Genomic DNA, 19,366 nt, shown 5'->3' on the forward strand with positions numbered 1-19,366 from the left:
AGACAATTAATTCAATATTGACGCTGACTTGCAGAAGAGGTCTTGTGCTTGTCTTGGAGGGCTTTTATACTTATTTAATGACTCATACAAATGTGTAACATGCCAAAGAGGGTCCTCCATACATGACAATGACTCAATTTGACTTTATGACCAATCTTAAAGACTCGCAATGGGAGTCATACTAAAAATAAAATTCCTTGCTCATGAAACCTATGAGACAAGCATTACAATAATAATTTTATTTTTCTTCTTTTCATCAATTACAAAATCACAATTACACGCGTCATTATGAAGACCAAACCTAGTTACTTTTCAACACTCCCTCTTAACTAGGGAGGTATTCATAATGGTACTTGGTCATTCTCAATCTGAAGAATTTCTCATAAGAAGAGTCAGATTGATAACCCATCTATATAGTAACATATCAACCAACTCCTTGTCACATAGCAAGGCATTGACTAACAACTCTATCTCTCCACGAGATCTGAGCACAATGTTGGCGAGACCAATGATGTATAGACACTCTCATCATTGTCTCTCTTGGAACATACCCCACCCGGGTTCTCAAGGTGTGTTCCACTGGGACTATTCTTATCTTGGATTCTCAGTCCCAAAAAACTATCGGTCCTCAACAACTACTCTTATCTTGGATGCCCTAATACATCCTCAAAGAGCATCAGATGTCAAATGCTTACCCAATCTTCCATTCTGTCTTCCCAAGTAAAAACAAGAACGATGTGTCTATCTCTTCCTCTTAATTAGGGAGGACACATCTATTCCAATATAGAAATGTACTCATTCTTATAGAAGGAATGTACCTAAGCTCCCTCTTGGCTTAGGAATTTCCAAGTTTCTTCCAAGTAAGAAACTTGTTTCGAGGCTCCCTCTTAATCAGTGACCTACAACAACGCCTTAGGTGGAAATAATGGGACAACCAGCTGCTTGAAGAACTACTCCTTGCGATGTCATGAACTTCTTTTCGTTATTTAAGAGTCTTCATATTTGAGACTTCTACATAGGGCACCGATCATCCATCACTTTCATCCATGGATCAGCCATGTCATCATCGGAAAGTGATCCATCAATCCATATTTAGCCTTCCTTTATGCCATGCTTCTTTCTTCATGCCATGTTTACTAAAGGATTTTTCATCCCACTACATGTGCATCAGTGGTGGAAGACATCCATAGATGTTCCCTCGGCGACCTTGCATAAACCCATCTAGATATTTGTTCACAAAGAAAGGAATGAACATTAAAATCAACATTACCTTTGTGATGGTCTTTCATCATGACATCTTCTAATTTGTATCAACATCCTGCATACATATCGACACATCTCCCAAATATATATATTGTGAAGGGTCTCATTCTTTTTCAAACTCCATCAGAGTCTTCATATCTTTCATGGAGGTATCCTAGTCAAATATTCTTGGTCTTTCGGATGTTGATTGTTTTTATCATGGTTGCATATTCCACGATCTCTTCCTTCCTTTCTTCACACATTCCATTTCCAGGAGCTTCCCATCAAAGTTCCTCAATTGTAGTCAACCACCTAATACTTCAAATGAGGACATATTATGATGATTTCATCTAGTGAATGTATGACCCATGTATTCCTACATTCCTTGGAGGGAGGAGATCCTTTCTTTTGATCATGCTCTTAAGATAGATCATTAGTTCATGATACCTGCAACCATATGACATGGCTTCCACAAATGTATACATACCTTATTTTTTCCTTTGGGTAATCTAGACTTCTTGCAGCAACCTCCTTGATTGAAAGAGCTTCAATCCCTTGATTTGCTTCACTTCTATGTCATCATACCGTCATCCCATGAATTCCACAAGATTGGAATTCTTGATAAAACACTTGCTTTTCCTCATGATCGGTGAACCTTTCAATGAAGATTCCATCAGAGAATCTAAAGGATCTATAGTATCCCCATCATCAAATGTTTCTTTTTGACAGATGTATGATGACCCTTGAACTAGATGACCTTGCCACTTATGTTTCCAATGAGATTCTAAAGAGCTATATCCTTGACTTCCATAAATTCTAACCATCTTTCATGTTTCTCTATGATGATGTCTCGAGCTCTTGCTTCCAATGCTTCTATGATGCCTTGATCCATCCCATTTAGTGAATCATGATAGCCATATCTTACAACAAAAGACTTAGGAATTTGAGAACTTAGATGATGAAGACTATCTCAGTAATAGAGATCTCTTGCTCTTTCTTGGACTTTTTCTTTTCAGCGTCCTCTACTTCTTTGGCAATATGGACTTCTTCTCTTCCTCTTTTGTTATTATCTTTCTTGATCTTAAGACAATCTCTTTGTAGTGTCCATGTTCTTGACACCCATAGCATTGTAGTTTAGCCATGTTCTTTCTTTTCTGAGGACCAAACTTTCCAAATTGTCCCTTTCTCTTTGTTATTGTAGCATAAGCTTGACTTTGCTCACCTGCTCCCACATCCGATTTGGCCTTTAGTCTAGATTCTTCAATCTTGCATAGTAACTGTAGATCCTGAAATGGAGTAGCTTCTTTCTTCCCATAAATACTTGAAGTAAGGTTACCCCATTCCTCCAGTAGTGCATTTAATACTACTGCAGTGATAGACATGATTTAACCCAAATCTTATAGTTGATCTCGGATCTTAGATATCCTCATAAAGTATGAGGCTATTCCATCTTCCCTATACATCTTCAGCTTGTAGAGTTCTTGCCTTAATGAGATGACTTCTCAAACTGTACTTACGGAATATAACTCTACCAATTTGTCATTGATTTCTTTTGAAGTTTCAAGTTTAGATACATATGGGATGAGAGGATCCTTGATGGATTCTATGAGGATCCTTTGAGCCCTAACTTCCCCTTTCATATACTTGGCAAGAGCTTGAGCATCTTCCTCTCTTGGTTTTGTGATAGATCCTTAGACATGATCCTTAGACATGTTCCATCACTTCATGTTCAATGAGAATCAAATCAATTCTTTTCTTTCATGCAAGATAGTTTGAATCCCTAACCAATTTGTTGTTTTCCTTGCAAAGAGACATTTTGACAAATATACTTACTTGATAGAATGCTCCTTCTTGCTACTTCCTTGATGTTGATGATGATATACATGATAGAAAAATTTCTCTTGATGAAGATAGTTTTCTTCAATAATGATCCTTGATCCCACATAGAGGGAGATCCCTTAGATATTTTGATGATGACAATGTCTTCAATGGGATGGATCTTGCTTGAGAGAGATTGCCTTAGAGTCTTGATGACAACGCCTCTAGCTTTCTTTGGATGAATAGACTTCAAAGGTAGGACCCACGGTGTTCTCCAAGCCCCGCAAGATCTCTACTATCAGCCTGAAGGTTGTCCTTATGATATCATCATTATATGGAGGTATAAGTGTGTTCAACATCATGATACTATTGAGACAGGAGGTAACTGGAAGTGTGACCCCTTCACAAGGGTACTCCAAGGACTTGTTTTGTATTAGGGCAAGCATGGTTGGTTTTAGAGCCCAAATTAGTTTATTCCCCTCTAACTGGTTCATTTCGGAAATGAGTACATCAAGTTCTTTTGGTTTGAGAAGGGTTTCAATGTGACCCTCATGTGTTTCAAATCTGTCTCAAGTGAAAGGATTTTGTGTCTAATTTCCGGCTTTGTTTGTAGATTCTTTGGTTCTCTTTTGTGTTGACTTATGAAGAGTTTTAAATACTCATATAATACAACAATGGAAATGGTAGCTATAGATTCTATATGATATAAGCCCTGATACTTAAGACTGACCCTTACTCAACCTACATTCAACTCAACAAGAACAAGATTGCTTCAACAACATACAACAACATTCTGACCCAATTACCCCAGCAAACATACACTCAAACTCATTCAAGGACAACAACTAATCTCACACTCAGTTTGTTTCAGAGTTGACACATGCGAGGCTAGCTAATATGAAGTATGCTATGTTTGTTTTATTTTTGGGCAAACATACAGTGGCAAATTTGCATGGCTGAACTTTATCCAATACCATTCAACCTTCATAAATGACACCATTCACTTATAGCATTACTGATAAAGTGGAAGTTGTAGGCTGCTACAGGAATGAGTTTGCTTTTACTGTTCGAATGCCCCAAAGTGTGGAGAAAAATAGAAACCAAACTTCAAACTAAGCACTGTGTTATGCATTAAACTCAGAGACAAGCAGTAAATTATTGGCATACAAGATAAGCTGGCCAGAACACTGTCATCGTACTCATCATATTGCAAATCCAGAAAGCATGAGATAACCCCTCATTACTGAGCCTTCAAACCTGATAGAAGAATATAAGCACCAGAACTGATATAACATATCTGTTTCACCCACAAACTGTCCAGGTATGCCTAGATATTGTGACACAGGTCCAGCAATTTCTCTCCAACTTGTGATGGCTCAGAATATTGGTAGATTTGCAACCTTGGTGTATATAATACTTCTCTGCGCAGAAGGTGACTGTTGGACTCAGTTACAGTAAGAAGCGGCGTTGTCTTTGTGCCCAAATTGCATCCAACATAAAGTATAGACCACGTCCAGCAATTGTCCCATAGATTGAGTCCTTTCCGATCAATGAGTTACCACAGGGGAGAACAAAAATCTCATTCCTCTGAATTGGTGGCTTCACCCTGCCCAAACAAATTGTACAACAATTTGGCGCTGAAATTAGAATCTGGAATGACAGGAAGGAAATGACAAGTCGATCCTCCTTGAAAAGCTCGATTTCCTTACTGGTATCAAACCCTTAATCTAAAGAAAAGACTCAGCCTCAAACTGAAGGATCAAATTCCCCACACTGTCTATTTATTTCGGCTTGAGTAGAAAAATATTAGTCGGCCCTCTCCGAATACAAGCTTCGTGGCACCAACTCAAGTATGAATACATCCTCAACTGGAATGGACTTTTAATTCTAAAAAAAATGCTCGGCCTTCGCACTAAGTCAAACCTGATCCCTTTTGGCTCGACAGATGTTGAAATTTTTTACTACTACTCCTGAAAATGAATATGGTGGGCCTTCTTAAAAATTTGGATTGAAAACAAGCTACATAGTAAACTAAAGTTTAAAAAAAAAACTATGAAGATGCGGCAAAATGGAAAAGTAGAAAAAAAAAAATAAGTAAAATCGGAAAAGAAAATATTTAAAAAAAAATTTGACTATAATTAATTATACATAGTCAAAATCTACAATGATGTTTTTTTTTTAAGATTAGAAATAAATATTTAGGAATATTATTTTATAACTTTAAAAAGCACTATTCACAAGTCATGGCCAATAAATAAAAAATTGTTATTTGATGACTATAATAAGTCATGAACGAAAATTTCATTATAAAATTCTACCCTTCATGGAGATATTAATTTGACTTATAAAAAGCACAATATTTATCCACTATGTAGAGTTTTTACTCATAAAGTTAAAGAATTTTACATTCAATTTGAACTCTTTTGTAATGAATGGTTCTCGAACAAGCTATGCAATTTGTAAAATTTAAAGAATTAGATAACAAATTGTTAATTATTTTCTTTTTATAAATATACCCCATTTTATGAATTTTATTTTAAATACAAACTTTGGTTTTTTTCATAAAATTTAAATTACCTAACACAAATAAAGTTTGCTGAAAGTTAGACTAAGCTAATGTGCTTGTTTATTATTATTTTAAGGCTTTAAATTGCTATGATCGTCCCACGTGGATGAAGTATTTCACATAGATGAAGTAGTTCATAAATGAACTTTAATGTTATTGTCCAATTCTATGGACTACACTTATGTGCTTAGTTTATTATTATCTTAAACATTTATATTAATATGCTCCCACATAAATGAATTTTAATGTTATTTTCCATTTCTATGTTATGCTTTACACATGGTTTGCTTGTAACCTTTATTTTAATATCAATTTAAATTTTCTAATTTTGGGATTGTGATTATTGTCCAACATACTCAACATTTTATATATATATATTTATTTGAACAACGTGATGAATTGAAAAGTTACTGGACTAATGGTTCGCCTTGGTCCATGACTGCCTCAATTTTCTACTCACATGCATGCATTATTAATGTTTAATTATTGCCCATAGAATATTTGTGTACATAAGCACATATCATATTTGTGAACACTTTATTGTCATGACATTATAATAAAATATGCACAACACAATAACTTACAATTTAAATAAAAACCTTTAGAGAATCAAAATCATGAGATTACTAGGTGCACTAATACGTAGGTCCATTACAATTGAAATAGTTGTCAACCATCAATAATGAACAACCCTTCATCTTCACATGTCAAGAGGTCGAGGACCACCCTCTCATTTCACATTAAATGCTAACTAGTCCATCTTTTAAAAAATAATAAAAATAATGTGGATTGTACAATAATAATTAATGATGTTGTACAAATGGTGAATTAGTAACATGTCGGAGTTATATAGGCGAGGCCTAGGATCAAAAAATTTGACTATTGTTGTAACATCAAGAGTATCAAACTTCCTACATGTCAGATATACCGTAAATTTATGACTTGGCAAGAGGCAAGATATTGTCATAGAAGGGGGTACCTACTCTTCAAGCCTTGTCACAATGAGTCAACATATCCCTTTGCAAGAATTAATCTGGTGTGGAGGGGAAAATAAAATATTTTCCCAACTACTTGAGTTACAGACACGAAACAATTGCATGATAACCTATTATCAATAAGTGTAACAATTACATATTAACATTTTGTTTAACATATTAAACACATCGTCAAATTGAATGTCGATAGATTACTAATGTGTAATGATTACATATACACTACATTTTTATTATTATATACCTTTACATTGTCTCATTTTGTATGGCGATGAGACTCTTATTCATATATAATAAAATTGGTTTCTTATTTTATTGCATTGTCTAATATTGTAAATAATTGTGTTCCTTTTTAATTAATATATTGATCATTACATTGTTATAGATAATAGAAATGTGATCTGTTAGATAATGCATTAATGCAATTATTGTATCAAAACACGATAATTAAAATATAACCATCAATATTATTATAAAAAATATTTGATTTTGAGATGATTATATATATATATATATATATATATATATATATATATATATGCATTGTATTCTATTGAACTTATTAAACGGTGTGTGCAATAAAAATAGAAATGAGTGTGTTTTTATGAAACATATGCACTGGTACTTAGAAGCAAAGAATAGTGATGACATCTCACATTAAGTGTTTGCAAGTTCATGTTGCTCTAGTGCACATGGTAATATAGGCAATAGGGTTTTTATATGTACAATATAAAGTTCAATAGGCCTTGGTGTTGTATTTAGGTGTATGAGCATCAAAAATTTTATAAACTAAAAGAATGGGCTGATGAGATTTTTGTTCTCGTTGAGCTCATCTTAGGACACCTACATTATCTTTTAACAGATGTGTTGCCTCAGCCAAACTCCCCACCTAATAAATGTCTTCTGCCTGGATTGACTCACCGAAACGTGCCTTAAGGCCAAAAACAGGGGCAGTGCCCCATCTCTGCCCCATAGAATAAGTAAAATAACGTTAAAAGTAGTGGTATTTTACTTGCGCCGAAAATGGATCCCACTTATTCTACTCCTTTCAAGTCATTTCACAAAGTCGGACTAGAGTCAAGCTCAACACAGTCTTCTTTCCCTGTTGATCCTGCCAAGCCCATTCCCTTGGTTGTGGTTTCACTAGATAGTAGATAGGGACAGTGGGAATCTCGTTAATCCATTCATGCATCACTAATTAGATGATCAGGCATTTGGCTACGTTAAGAGAGTCATAGTTACTCCTGTCGTTTACCCACACTTGGTTGAATTTCTTCACTTTGACATTCAGAGCACTGGGCAGAAATCACATTGTGTCAGCATCCGCAGGGACCATCGCAATTCTTTGTTTTAATTAAATAGTCGGATTCCCCTTGTCCGTACCAGTTCTGAGTCGACTGTTTGCCACTTAGGGAAAAGCCCCCGGTAGGGGACATTCTATGCTCGTAGCCCAATCGACACACGACTGCCCGCCCTCGCTACGAGAGCATCTCAAGCAGACTACCGACAACCCGCGAGTTGAGGGCACAAACCCCTAGGGCCAGCTCTCAGAGCCAATCCTTTTCCCGAAGTTACGAATCCGTTTTGTCGAATTCCCTTACCTACATTGTTCTATTGACTAGAGGTTGTTCACCTTGGAGACTTGATGCGGTTATGAGTACGACTTGGCATGAATGGTACTCGGTCCGCCAAATTTTCAAGGGCCGCCGAGGGCACACCAGACATCGCAAGACGTGTGGTGCTCTTTCAGCTATTGGACCCTATCTCTCGGTGAACCAATTCCACGATGGGCAAGTTGTTAAAAAGAAAATATAACTCTTCCCGGGGCCCCCGATGATGTCTTCAAATTTCCTAACGTTGCCGCTGTTAGTGTCAGTCTTTCCAGCCTTCCTCCAGTGATCAAATATGCTCTTACAAAGTGGTCTCAGAGTGTCCAGGTCAAATTTTGTCATTTCAAAGAGTTTTCAAGCAAAATTTGGTCACTAGACATTAGGTCTAGGGTTTGCTTTCACTCCTTCTAAAGTTGTCCAAATGTCGTTCCATGTCATCAGTCTGTTGAGTCTATCATAATTCATAGGGTTGTCATTATCATGTCAGTGTCTAATGAGTCATTTTACACATTGTTCATGCTTCAGTTGCGCCTAGGCAAGGTCATTTCCCTCTCCTAGGGTTTTGAAAGCTAATTTCTCTTGGATGGTCAAATCATTAGAAAAAATTGTATCCAGCTGTTCATACACCTTCCTCTATCCTTCATGTACCTTATCAAATGCTTCCCATCACTGAGATCCCCCAAATTCCTCATTTTTCCACAAACCCTAGTTTATTGCTACAACCTGGCAATTTTCTAGGTTTGGCCTGTGTTTTGCCCTTTTGGACCCCTTCCCCTCACTCAATCTCTGAGATTCCACTTTCCCCTGCTTCCTAACATCCCTCCCTACTTCCAAAAATGCTCTCAAGAATTTAGAAGCCCCCTATCCCCTTCATTTCGCTTCATTTCGACAAAATCCCTTGTTCCACACATCGGGATAAGTTTCACTCAAAAGATGTTTCAGAGCAATCAAAGATGAATTTTGGAAAACTAAGAGAGTTTTTTGTCCACAACATGCCAAAGAAGAAAAACCTCCTTCACTTTTTACACAGGTGTCATGGTTTTAGAGAAATGTCAAAAATATCGTTGCCTCAGGAGAATCGAATGCACCTCTGGAGTGACCTTGAGAAAATCAAGTTTTCTCCTAGCTTGGTTTGCCAAATGACTTTCTGGATGAGTCAAATGATAACTAGACACAAAGAGCTTTCCAATGAGCTATCATGAGCTCAATTTGGAGTTGAGGAAGGCATTAAAAAGTTGACTGCAACAGCACTCTGCCTTGAGGCAGCCTCATTTGGCACATTTTGACCAGTATTGGGAGATTTGATTTTTGACAGGGCAAATGATCTCCAAATTGCAAAATTCCAGTTGTGTTGGAAATTATACTCAAAGACCTTTCCAACGAGCTATCATGCGCCCAATTTGGATACCGAGAAGGCCTCCAAAAAGCATCTAAAAGTCGCGCTACGCGTAGGGCTCAGGCACGCTACGCATCAGGGTTTTGGCTCAACGCGTAGCGCGCCGCGTGCTACCCTTAAGTTGGGGAGGTCCATTTCACAAAAACTCAGAATTTTTGGATTTGTCATGAAAAATTACACTTGCTCAGCCACTGCCAAGACATTTCATGGAGATTTGAGCCCCCAAAAGGTCAAAAAACAAGCAAAAAATGACCTTCTGCCACTTTTTGGACACACAGGAAGCAGTCTTGGGAGATTGCAATTTTGGAGGGGAAAATGGCCACCAAATTGAGAAATTCCACTTGGGCTGGAGAGTAGACATCCAGACCTTTACAACAAGCCCACTTGTACCTCATTTGGATGCCAGGAAGTGCCTCAAAAGTGGCCTGAAAGGCGCGCTACGCGTTGGGAAAATTTGCCAGTTTTGCACCTTCAGCTCAGGAAAACGCAACATTGACTAGTTTTGACTTTTTGGTGGGATTTTTCATCCTCTTTGATGTAATTGATGTAATTTCATGTTGACATGACACTTTTTTACCTATTCTAGAAGATTCATTCATAAAATGGCAAAAAATTAATGAATGAATTGGTTTCCTAGCTTATAGAGGCAAGCTGTTTTGATTGCCTAGATTGTAGTGCTCAGTTTAGAATTGGTTGAAACAGCTCCTAGGATGATGAGCTCGACCCCTAGAGGCAAGGAAATGTGTTAGCTTGCCTATATTATGTATTTTCTAAATCATTTTCATGGTTGGAGAGGTTGGACTCTTGAGGGATAAGCTTAGACTGTATTACTCTTTGTATCTCTGCAATTTTGGCAAAGGAAAGACCAGGGTTTTGCAGCACTATTTGGGATTCCAGTGGTGATTTGTGTTGATGGTGTGCTTCTCTCATGTACTTGTAAGTTTGTTATGTGTATCATTTTCCTACTCTTCTCTTCTGCAAATTAAGTAAATGAAGTGTTAAGGTAGAATTCATGGTTTCTATGCTCTGCCTTTAAGTTTGCTTAATATCTATGTTTTCATCTGTTTAAGGAGAACTCTCGATGGTTTCTTGCTCTCCTTAGCTCCTCACCGGTCATATCTATCCATTCACTTATTTCAAAGGCATCAAAACAATCTCCTACCTTGCCCCAAAAAGACCTCTGCAAAAACTGTGTCTCATCCCCGCACCCAAAATTGCCGTGCTCAGTTTTCCAACAAGACCCTAAAAATTTGAAATCAAACTTTCCCTATCAGTTTACTAGCCTAAAATCAGTGTTCTTTATTGGTCATCTCAGCCCTTTGAAGACCTTTTGCCGAGATAGACCCGGAGAGAGCCCTCTCCTGTCCTCGTAGGGCTAGCTACGAGGCTATAAGTGGTTTGATGTTGCCTTGGATTTTGCCTTCCCCAGCCTGAGGCAAATTCGAGCGCTAACATAGTGGCGACCATACTGGGGAGAACAAATGGTTTTCTTGTTGATGTCATTTGTTTTATAAGCTACAGACGGAGCCTGAAGTTATCCCAGGTAGCCTTCGAAACGCTTTTGCTTTGCATTAGCGGAAGTAGATAAACGCTGCTTCAATCAATCTCCGGTCTAGCTTGTAAACGTGGCATCTAACTTGTTAATTAACCCAGTACATGTATCAAGTTCAGATCTGATTGTTGATGGTGGACAACGATCAGACACTAACAAGGCTGAAATCATTCACTAGCGACTCCTTCACTGAAATCTCCAGAGATAAATGCTTCATGGTGACTTCACTACAAGAAGATTAGTAGTTTTGAGCTTTTCAAAATGGATCGGCTTGCAAGACGATATGCTCCCATGAGCCGAGATCACATCCCTGGTTTTCCAAATAAAATTCCGAAGGTAGATTGGTCAAGGAATTTGCCTACATTTAAAGATGATGGTAGGAAGGACGCTGTTTTACATCTGGTTAGATTTCACATGCATATTCGCAAGTTGAAAGTTGATTTTCCTGAAGATTGTTTGATGAAGATATTCCTGGCCACTCTGGAAGGTGAAGCCCAATCCTGGTATGAAAATTTGCCGTTGGCCTGTATTTACTGTTTAAAGGATTTTCATGCCTTGTTTATTGAAAGATATCAAGCATCTTATCCATCATTAAATTTAGTTCATGACTGTTGGAAATATGCTTCAACTTTTATTGAAAGCCTTGAGAAATATTATGAAGATGATAATTTTATGGATGATGAGATCATGGAGGCTCTATATGAAAATCCATTTTAGCATACTTGTCAAAATGATCAGGACATTTTGCAGCAGAATCAAGATCAGCAGGTTGAAGATAATATGGCTGAAAATGATGAAAGGGAGAATGACATTTCAGATCTGCCCACAGAAGACAGCAGCATGCAAGTAAGTCCAGTGTTGATTGTAGATTGTGATAATGTCCAGTCAGCTACTCCAGGTTCTGTTGAAATCATTTGGAATGCAGAAGACACAGTAATTCATACTGTTAGTCCATCATTAGAACACAACCTTCATGAAGAAGCAATCCAGTCAGTTCATGAACAGCAAGGTGAGATCTTTGTGCAAGTAAGTGATGAATCTCCTTTCAATAACTCAGTAATAAATGATAGTCTGAGTGCCCTGTCATATGAAGATAATTACTGTTTAAGCAGAAGAAAACAAAAGGCATTGTCTCCTTTGTCTGAAGAGGAGATAGATCAGCTCTTGAAAGGTCTTGTTACAGCCCAAGCTACAGCATATTTGCAGTGCACACATAGTCAGGAAAGTGTTGGGAAAACTTCTTCCTCTGTTGAAAAAGATGATTGTCTTGTAGATCAGCAAACAGATAACATTTTCCTTCACAAAGATGATAATCCAGCTGTCATATCATTTGAAGATGACCTACCATATTGTCAGACTACAGAAGATCAGAGCATACAGGATTACCTTTCAGATTCTTCATATGTTTCATGTGCTGAAATGTTTTTCCAAGAAGAGATCTGCTCACCCATTTGTTCAGAGTTTTTTGAAGCCCATGAGCATACTTTTACCGAAGCACATGATGAAGGCAGATCAGAATTTGAAACAAAGAACACCTTGATCTTTCAGCAGGAGGTGGCAATGGCAAATCTTCATGTTTTTCACGATCCTCTAACAAGTTTGTTGCAGCCAGCAGTGAAAATGTTTATTACAGTGTTTTGTTGTAGCCATGGTCAACTATGTTTTTGGATGCCCAGTGATAGGTTTGTACTGTTGACCAGAAGATCTGATAAGAAGAATCAGTCAAGAAACCATCTTCTTGATTGGTTGCATTGGCATTTTGATATATTTTGAGGATATATTGTCTTGTAAGAAATACAGGTGGTTGTCATCATGATTTCAAATCTTGATGGACTGCTGCCCTTCAAAAAGCTTTGTAAGTTCTTGTTTTAGTTAAGTCAGTCATGAGTCATTTGTGAGTCAGTTTTCAGTCATGTAGGTTTCATAATTGAGTCGGTTTGAATCAAGTTTCAGTCAATAAATGAGTCAAAGTCTTGTATTGTTTGTCAAATAATGACTCCATTGCCCAATGGATGAAAGCATTGGTCTGCTCTCCCAGAGATCTGTCGTTCTTGGCACCTCCAAGGAGCTACCATCCCCATTGGAGCCAATGTTAGTGTTAGTCTTTCCAGCCTTCCTCCAGTGATCAAATATGCTCTTACAAAGTGGTCTCAGAGTGTCCAGGTCAAATTTTGTCATTTCAAAGAGTTTTCAAGCAAAATTTGGTCACTAGACATTAGGTCTAGGGTTTGCTTTCACTCCTTCTAAAGTTGTCCAAATGTCGGTCCATGTCATCAGTCTGTTGAGTCTATCATCATTCATAGGGTTGTCATTATCATGTCAGTGTCTAATGAGTCATTTTACACCTTGTTCATGCTTCAGTTGCGCCTAGGCAAGGTCATTTCCCTCTCCTAGGGTTTTGAAAGCTAATTTCTCTTGGATGGTCAAATCATTAGAAAAACTTGTATCCAGATGTTCATACACCTTCCCCTATTCTTCATGTACCTTATCAAATGCTTCCCATCACTGAGATCCCCCAAATTCCTCATTTTTCCACAAACCCTAGTTTCTTGCTACAACCTGGCAATTTTCTAGGTTTGGCCTGTGTTTTGCCCTTTTGGACCCCTTCCCCTCACTAAATCTCTGAGATTCCACTTTCCCCTGCTTCCTAACATCCCTCCCTACTTCCAAAAATTTTCTCAAGAATTTAGAAGCCCCCTATCCCCTTCATTTCGCTTCATTTCGACAAAATCTCTTGTTCCTCACATCGGGATAAGTTTCACTAAAAAGATGTTTCAGAGCAATAAAAGATGAATTTTGGAAAACTGAGAGAGGTTTTTGTCCACAACATGCCAAAGAAGAAAAACCTCCTTCACTTTTTACACAGATGTCATTTTTTTAGAGAAATGTCAAAAATATCGTTGCCTCAGGAGAATCGAATGCACCTCTGGAGTGACCTTGGGAAAATCAATTTTTCTCCTAGCTTGGTTGGCCAAATGACTTTATTGATGAGTCAAATGATAACTAGACACAAAGAGCTTTCCAATGAGCTATCATGAGCTCAATTTGGAGTTGAGGAAGGCATTCAAAAGTTGACTGCAACAGCACTCTGCCTTGAGGCAGCCTCATTTGGCACATTTTGACCAGTCTTGGGAGATTTGATTTTTGACAGGGAAAATGAACTCCAAATTGAAAAATTCCAGTTGTGTTGGAAAGTATACTCAAAGACCTTTCCAACGAGCTATCCTGCGGCCAATTTGGACACCAGGAAGGCCTCCAAAAAGCATCTGAAAGTCGCGCTACGCGTAGGGCTCAGACGCGCTATGCATCAGGGTTTCGGCTCAACGCGTAGCGCGCCGCGCGCTACCCTTAAGTTGGGGAGGTCCATTTCACAAAAACTCAGCATTTTTGGATTTTCCATGACAAATTACACTTGCTCAGCCACTGCCAAGACATTTCATGGAGATTTGAGCCCCCAAAAGGTAAAAAAAAAAGCAAAAAATGACCTTCTGCCACTTTTTGGACACACAGGAAGCAGTCTTGGGTGATTGCAGTTTTGGAGGGGCAAATGGCCACCAAATTGAGAAATTCCACTTGGGCTGGAGAGTAGACATCTAGACCTTTCCAACAAGCCCACTTGTGCCTCATTTGGATGTCGGGAAGTGCCTCAAAAGTGGCCTGAAAGGCGCGCTACGCGTTGAGAAATGGCGCGCTAGACGTTGGGAAAATTTGCCAGTTTTGCACCTTCAGCTCAAGAAAACGCAGCATTGACTAGTTTTGACTTTTTGGTGGGATTTTTCATCCTCTTTGATGTAATTGATGTAATTTCATGTTGACATGACACTTTTTTACCTATTCTAGAAGATTCATTCATAAAATGGCAAAAAATTAATGAATGAATTGGTTTCCTAGCTTATAGAGGCAAGTTGTTTTGATTGCCTAGATTGTAGTGCTCAGTTTAGAATTGGTTGAAATAGCTCCTAGGATGATGAACTCGACCCCTAGAGGCAAGGAAATGTGTTAGCTTGCTTATATTATGTAGTTTCTAAATCATTTTCATGGTTGGAGAGGTTGGACTCTTGAGGGATAAGCTTAGACTGTATTACTCTTTGTATCTCTGCAATTTTGGCAAAGGAAAGACCAGGGTTTTGCAGCACTATTTGGGATTCCTGTGGTAATTTGTGTTGATGGTGTGTTTCTCTCATGTACTTGTAAGTTTGTTATGTGTATCATTTTCCTACTCTTCTCTTCTGCAAATTAAGTAAATGAAGTGTTAAGGTAGAATTCATGGTTTCTATGCTCTGCCTTTAAGTTTGCTTAATATCTATGTTTTCATCTGTTTAAGGAGAACTCTCGATGGTTTCTTACTCTCCTTAGCTCCTCACCGGTCATATCTATCCATTCACTTATTTCAAAGGCATCAAGACAATCTCCTACCTTGCCCCAAAAAGACCTCTGCAAAAACTGTGTCTCATCCCCGCACCCAAAATTGCCGTGCTCAGTTTTCCAACAAGACCCTAAAAATTTGAAATCAAACTTTCCCTATCAGTTTACTAGCCTAAAATCAGTGTTCTTTATTGGTCATCTCAGCCCTTTGAAGACCTTTTGCCGAGATAGACCCGGAGGGATCCCTCTCCTGTCCTCGCAGGGCTAGCTACGAGGCTAAGTGGTTTGATGTTGCCTTGGATTTTGCCTTCCTCATCCTGAGGCAAATTCGAGCGCTAATAGCCGCCCGCCACCATGTCCTAGTTCGGGAATATTAACCCGATTCCCTTTCGATGCTCGTGCATAGTGCACCCTTGATACAAGGCTTCCCCATCTCTTAGGATCGACTAACCCTTGATAGCGAATTATATTAGTATTGTTGCATCATCAAACAAACTAGGTTATTGCGGTGAGCGATGATTGAAATTTGATTATTTAATTATGGAAGAATGATCTGCCTACCAATAGGACGCTATCACTAGGATTGTGCGAAGCTTGATCGAGCTTGGATGTCCCTTGGAATCGTTTAATTCCACCAAAGGTGGCTCTCATCCTCAACCCCTCCCAATGAAATTTGAACCGATGACCTAATGGGGACTAAACCCCACACAAACCAATTGATCTACACTTCATAGCTACAATAGTATATAAATTCTAATAAAAACATTAAATATAATTGTATTTAAAAAAATCATATTTTTTTATTAAAATAAATTCAATTTTCAGATGTGTTGATGTGAAGAATCTCAAATATAGTTACAATTGTTGAATAAATTTGCATTATGGAAATAAAGACCTTTTCCTTTTTAATTGAAAGTATTTAATATTTTTGGTAAGTGGGATCACTTTCTAACCCACTCTCTTATGTGTTGCTTTAGAGATCATTAAATACAATTATATCAAATGCATTGAAAATCAACCCTAATCAATGATAACCAATTTCAACCAACTTAATGTTAAGCCATAACCCATCCAATAGTGAAGTAAAACCTTAATCATATGCCCAATTTGTTATTTGACATTTTAAATAGATTCGAGGAGGTGTAATATGCATAGTGTGAAATTAGAAGATGGTTGAAGGTATGAGAAGGTATTAAATTGAATGTTGTTTAATTTTAAATTATGAGGAATTATTATTTAGATTTATATTTATAAAGAAGTTGATTTTGTAATAAAAAAAAAAAATTAATAATAAATTAGATAAAAATTCCAAGAAAAAAATTTACAAATGATTTTTAAATTGACTTTATTTTGTGAATTATATATATATATATATATATATATATATATATATATATAAAAATAAATAAATAACTTCTTTTTCCCGTAGGATTTTATTTTATTTTAATTTTTTTTTTAATATGTTAATCTTCAAACTACCCAAACTATATATATATATATATATATGGGCGAAAATCAAATATAAATTAGGGTTTGGTATAATCCATTTAATGTTGTTTACTTTTGTCAAAATTCAATTACATATTTTTTTGTGAGTTTGTAATTTTTTGTTGTTTAAATTGCATTTTTCAAGCATCAATGAGTTTAGCGTCTTGAAAAACTTTTATGTAAACTATATAACTCAGAGTTGCAATTCCTACAAACCTTCATTTGATTTTGGGCAAAACTAACTAAAAATATATACCCAAAAAAGATAAAACATAAAACAATTAAACTATACTTTAAAACACAAATTTCAAATAATGGAAAAGCCTATCATAACTCAATTGTCAAATAAATATTGGAAACCATTACTTATTGTTATAGGAAATATACACTAATTTATCATTACTATTAAAGAAAACCAAACCACCTAATATAATTAGTAAATAATTTTTACTCTCTTACTTCAACAAAACAAACTCTTAATAAAACAAAAAAATAATATTAAATCACACTACAAAATCTAAAAAATTAAATCTCACAATTATCCATATTTTTAAATTAAATTTATTAATTATTTTCTTAATAATACCTATAATGATATCCCTATTACATCGATGCAAATCACTTAGAAAGAAACATATTTGATTTGTTAAATATTTTATATTTTGAATATGTTATAACAACATACAATGAAAATTAAATTGTTTTTAATAAAATTGACAAACAATCCTCGGCTATAAACATCTCAAGTGACAACCACTTATCACCACGTTGCAAATAACCTACCGCTTGATAGTGATGTGTACGATAATTCTGAAAATAGAATAGAAAGTACGCTTTGTAAACCATAAACACATTTTATTTGCCCAAAAAAAAAATATTTCATGAACATAGTTTATCTTCTTGAGGTTTGTTGAAATTGACATGCATGGAATCACATGAGGCACACAAAATAGGTAACTATTGAAAGATATATTTATTTATCTGTAAATGGTTATAAGAAATAATAATAAAAATAATGTGGATAGTACATTAGTAATGATGTAGTGCATTGAAATTAGTGTTTATCATCATTACACAATAAGAGGTTAAAAGTTTTAACCAATAATATTTGAGATAAATGAATTTAAAGTTTATTTAAAAATAATAAATTTCATTTTATAATGTTAAACTTTAAATAAATTTTAAATTTTTTTAGCCAAACCCAAATTAATAGCAAGTCCATCAAAAGTTGAATACGTTATATCCTGCCTACCAGTGACAGGTAAATAAGCACATGCTAATACTCCATGCCTTCTCATTTGGCTTTATAAAATAATTGGCCCTTTTAATAATCATTTGGACATCCCATTTAAACCAATTGCAACCTTGTCCAAATTTGGCCTTCAAGATTTTTAATATGGCCCATAAAAAATTAATACAGCTTTTTAATAATTTGAATAATTTTTGGCACAATCATTAAGGAATTTGTCTAATGTTTTTTAATAAAACTTTTGTAGAATGACGAATACAAATTTCTCCTAGAATTGTCAAAATAAACTTGAGCTTTGGTTTCCCTAGCAAAATATATTTTTTGCAAAAAAATGATGACTCTCGCAAATAGACAAATTTAGCACTTTGTGGAATCACTGCAAATAATCCTAAAACCCTCAAACCATAATAGCTACAATTGGAAACCTGCAGTCTAAGCCAAGACCAAGGATTTGATACCATTGTAATGTTCCAAAATAAAAAATTTGCCAGAAAATTGCTTAACCAAGATTTAACCCTAAATTTCTCCAAACAGTAGTAGAACATGCACCATGAGATTACGGTAACAGAAATAGATATACATTATGGTTCAGCCCAAAAATGCTACAAGCTCATAAGAAAAACTACAAACTCAATTCTATTAATAAAGATATAATATGTCAGTACAATAGCTAAAGTTAATTGAGATAAGATGGCCACAAAATAGTTTTCAGTAAGCTGAACTTGGCCTCCACAAAAATAACTAAACTATTGTCTAAGAAATGTTGCCCCTCTCTCAATAATGGGCAAAAGTGGGCAAGCTGTGTTGCCAGCCCTATCTATGTACTCCTAGAGAGGGTTTCTCCCTAGAAATATTGTAGCTTTGTTGGTTGCCACTGCACCTATTTGCAACTTATCAATGGGTAGGCCTAAAGATGGATGCACCACCATCTCCAAGAGAGCCTCCCTCATTTGACCGGAGACTCCATGCTCCCCCAATCTACCAACCTCCTACAAAACTATCTTGTCAAGTTCCAACACCTCCTAACGACGCGTACCTACAAGTACTACAACCTTGTTGGTTTTCTATACATTTGTCTGCTCCTCGCC

General features: G+C 36.5%; 1 pseudogene; it reads right to left on the reverse strand.

Moving 5' to 3' along the window:
- Nucleotides 1-7,072: 7,072 nt before the first annotated feature.
- On the reverse strand, nucleotides 7,073-8,233 carry LOC149179195 (25S ribosomal RNA; annotated as a pseudogene).
- Nucleotides 8,234-19,366: the final 11,133 nt, after the last annotated feature.

Source organism: Pinus tabuliformis, chromosome 4_1 (genome assembly GCF_031772625.1).
Source record: "Pinus tabuliformis cultivar Carrire ecotype Pingquan chromosome 4_1, CPIR1, whole genome shotgun sequence".
Taxonomy (NCBI): Eukaryota; Viridiplantae; Streptophyta; class Pinopsida; order Pinales; family Pinaceae; genus Pinus; species Pinus tabuliformis.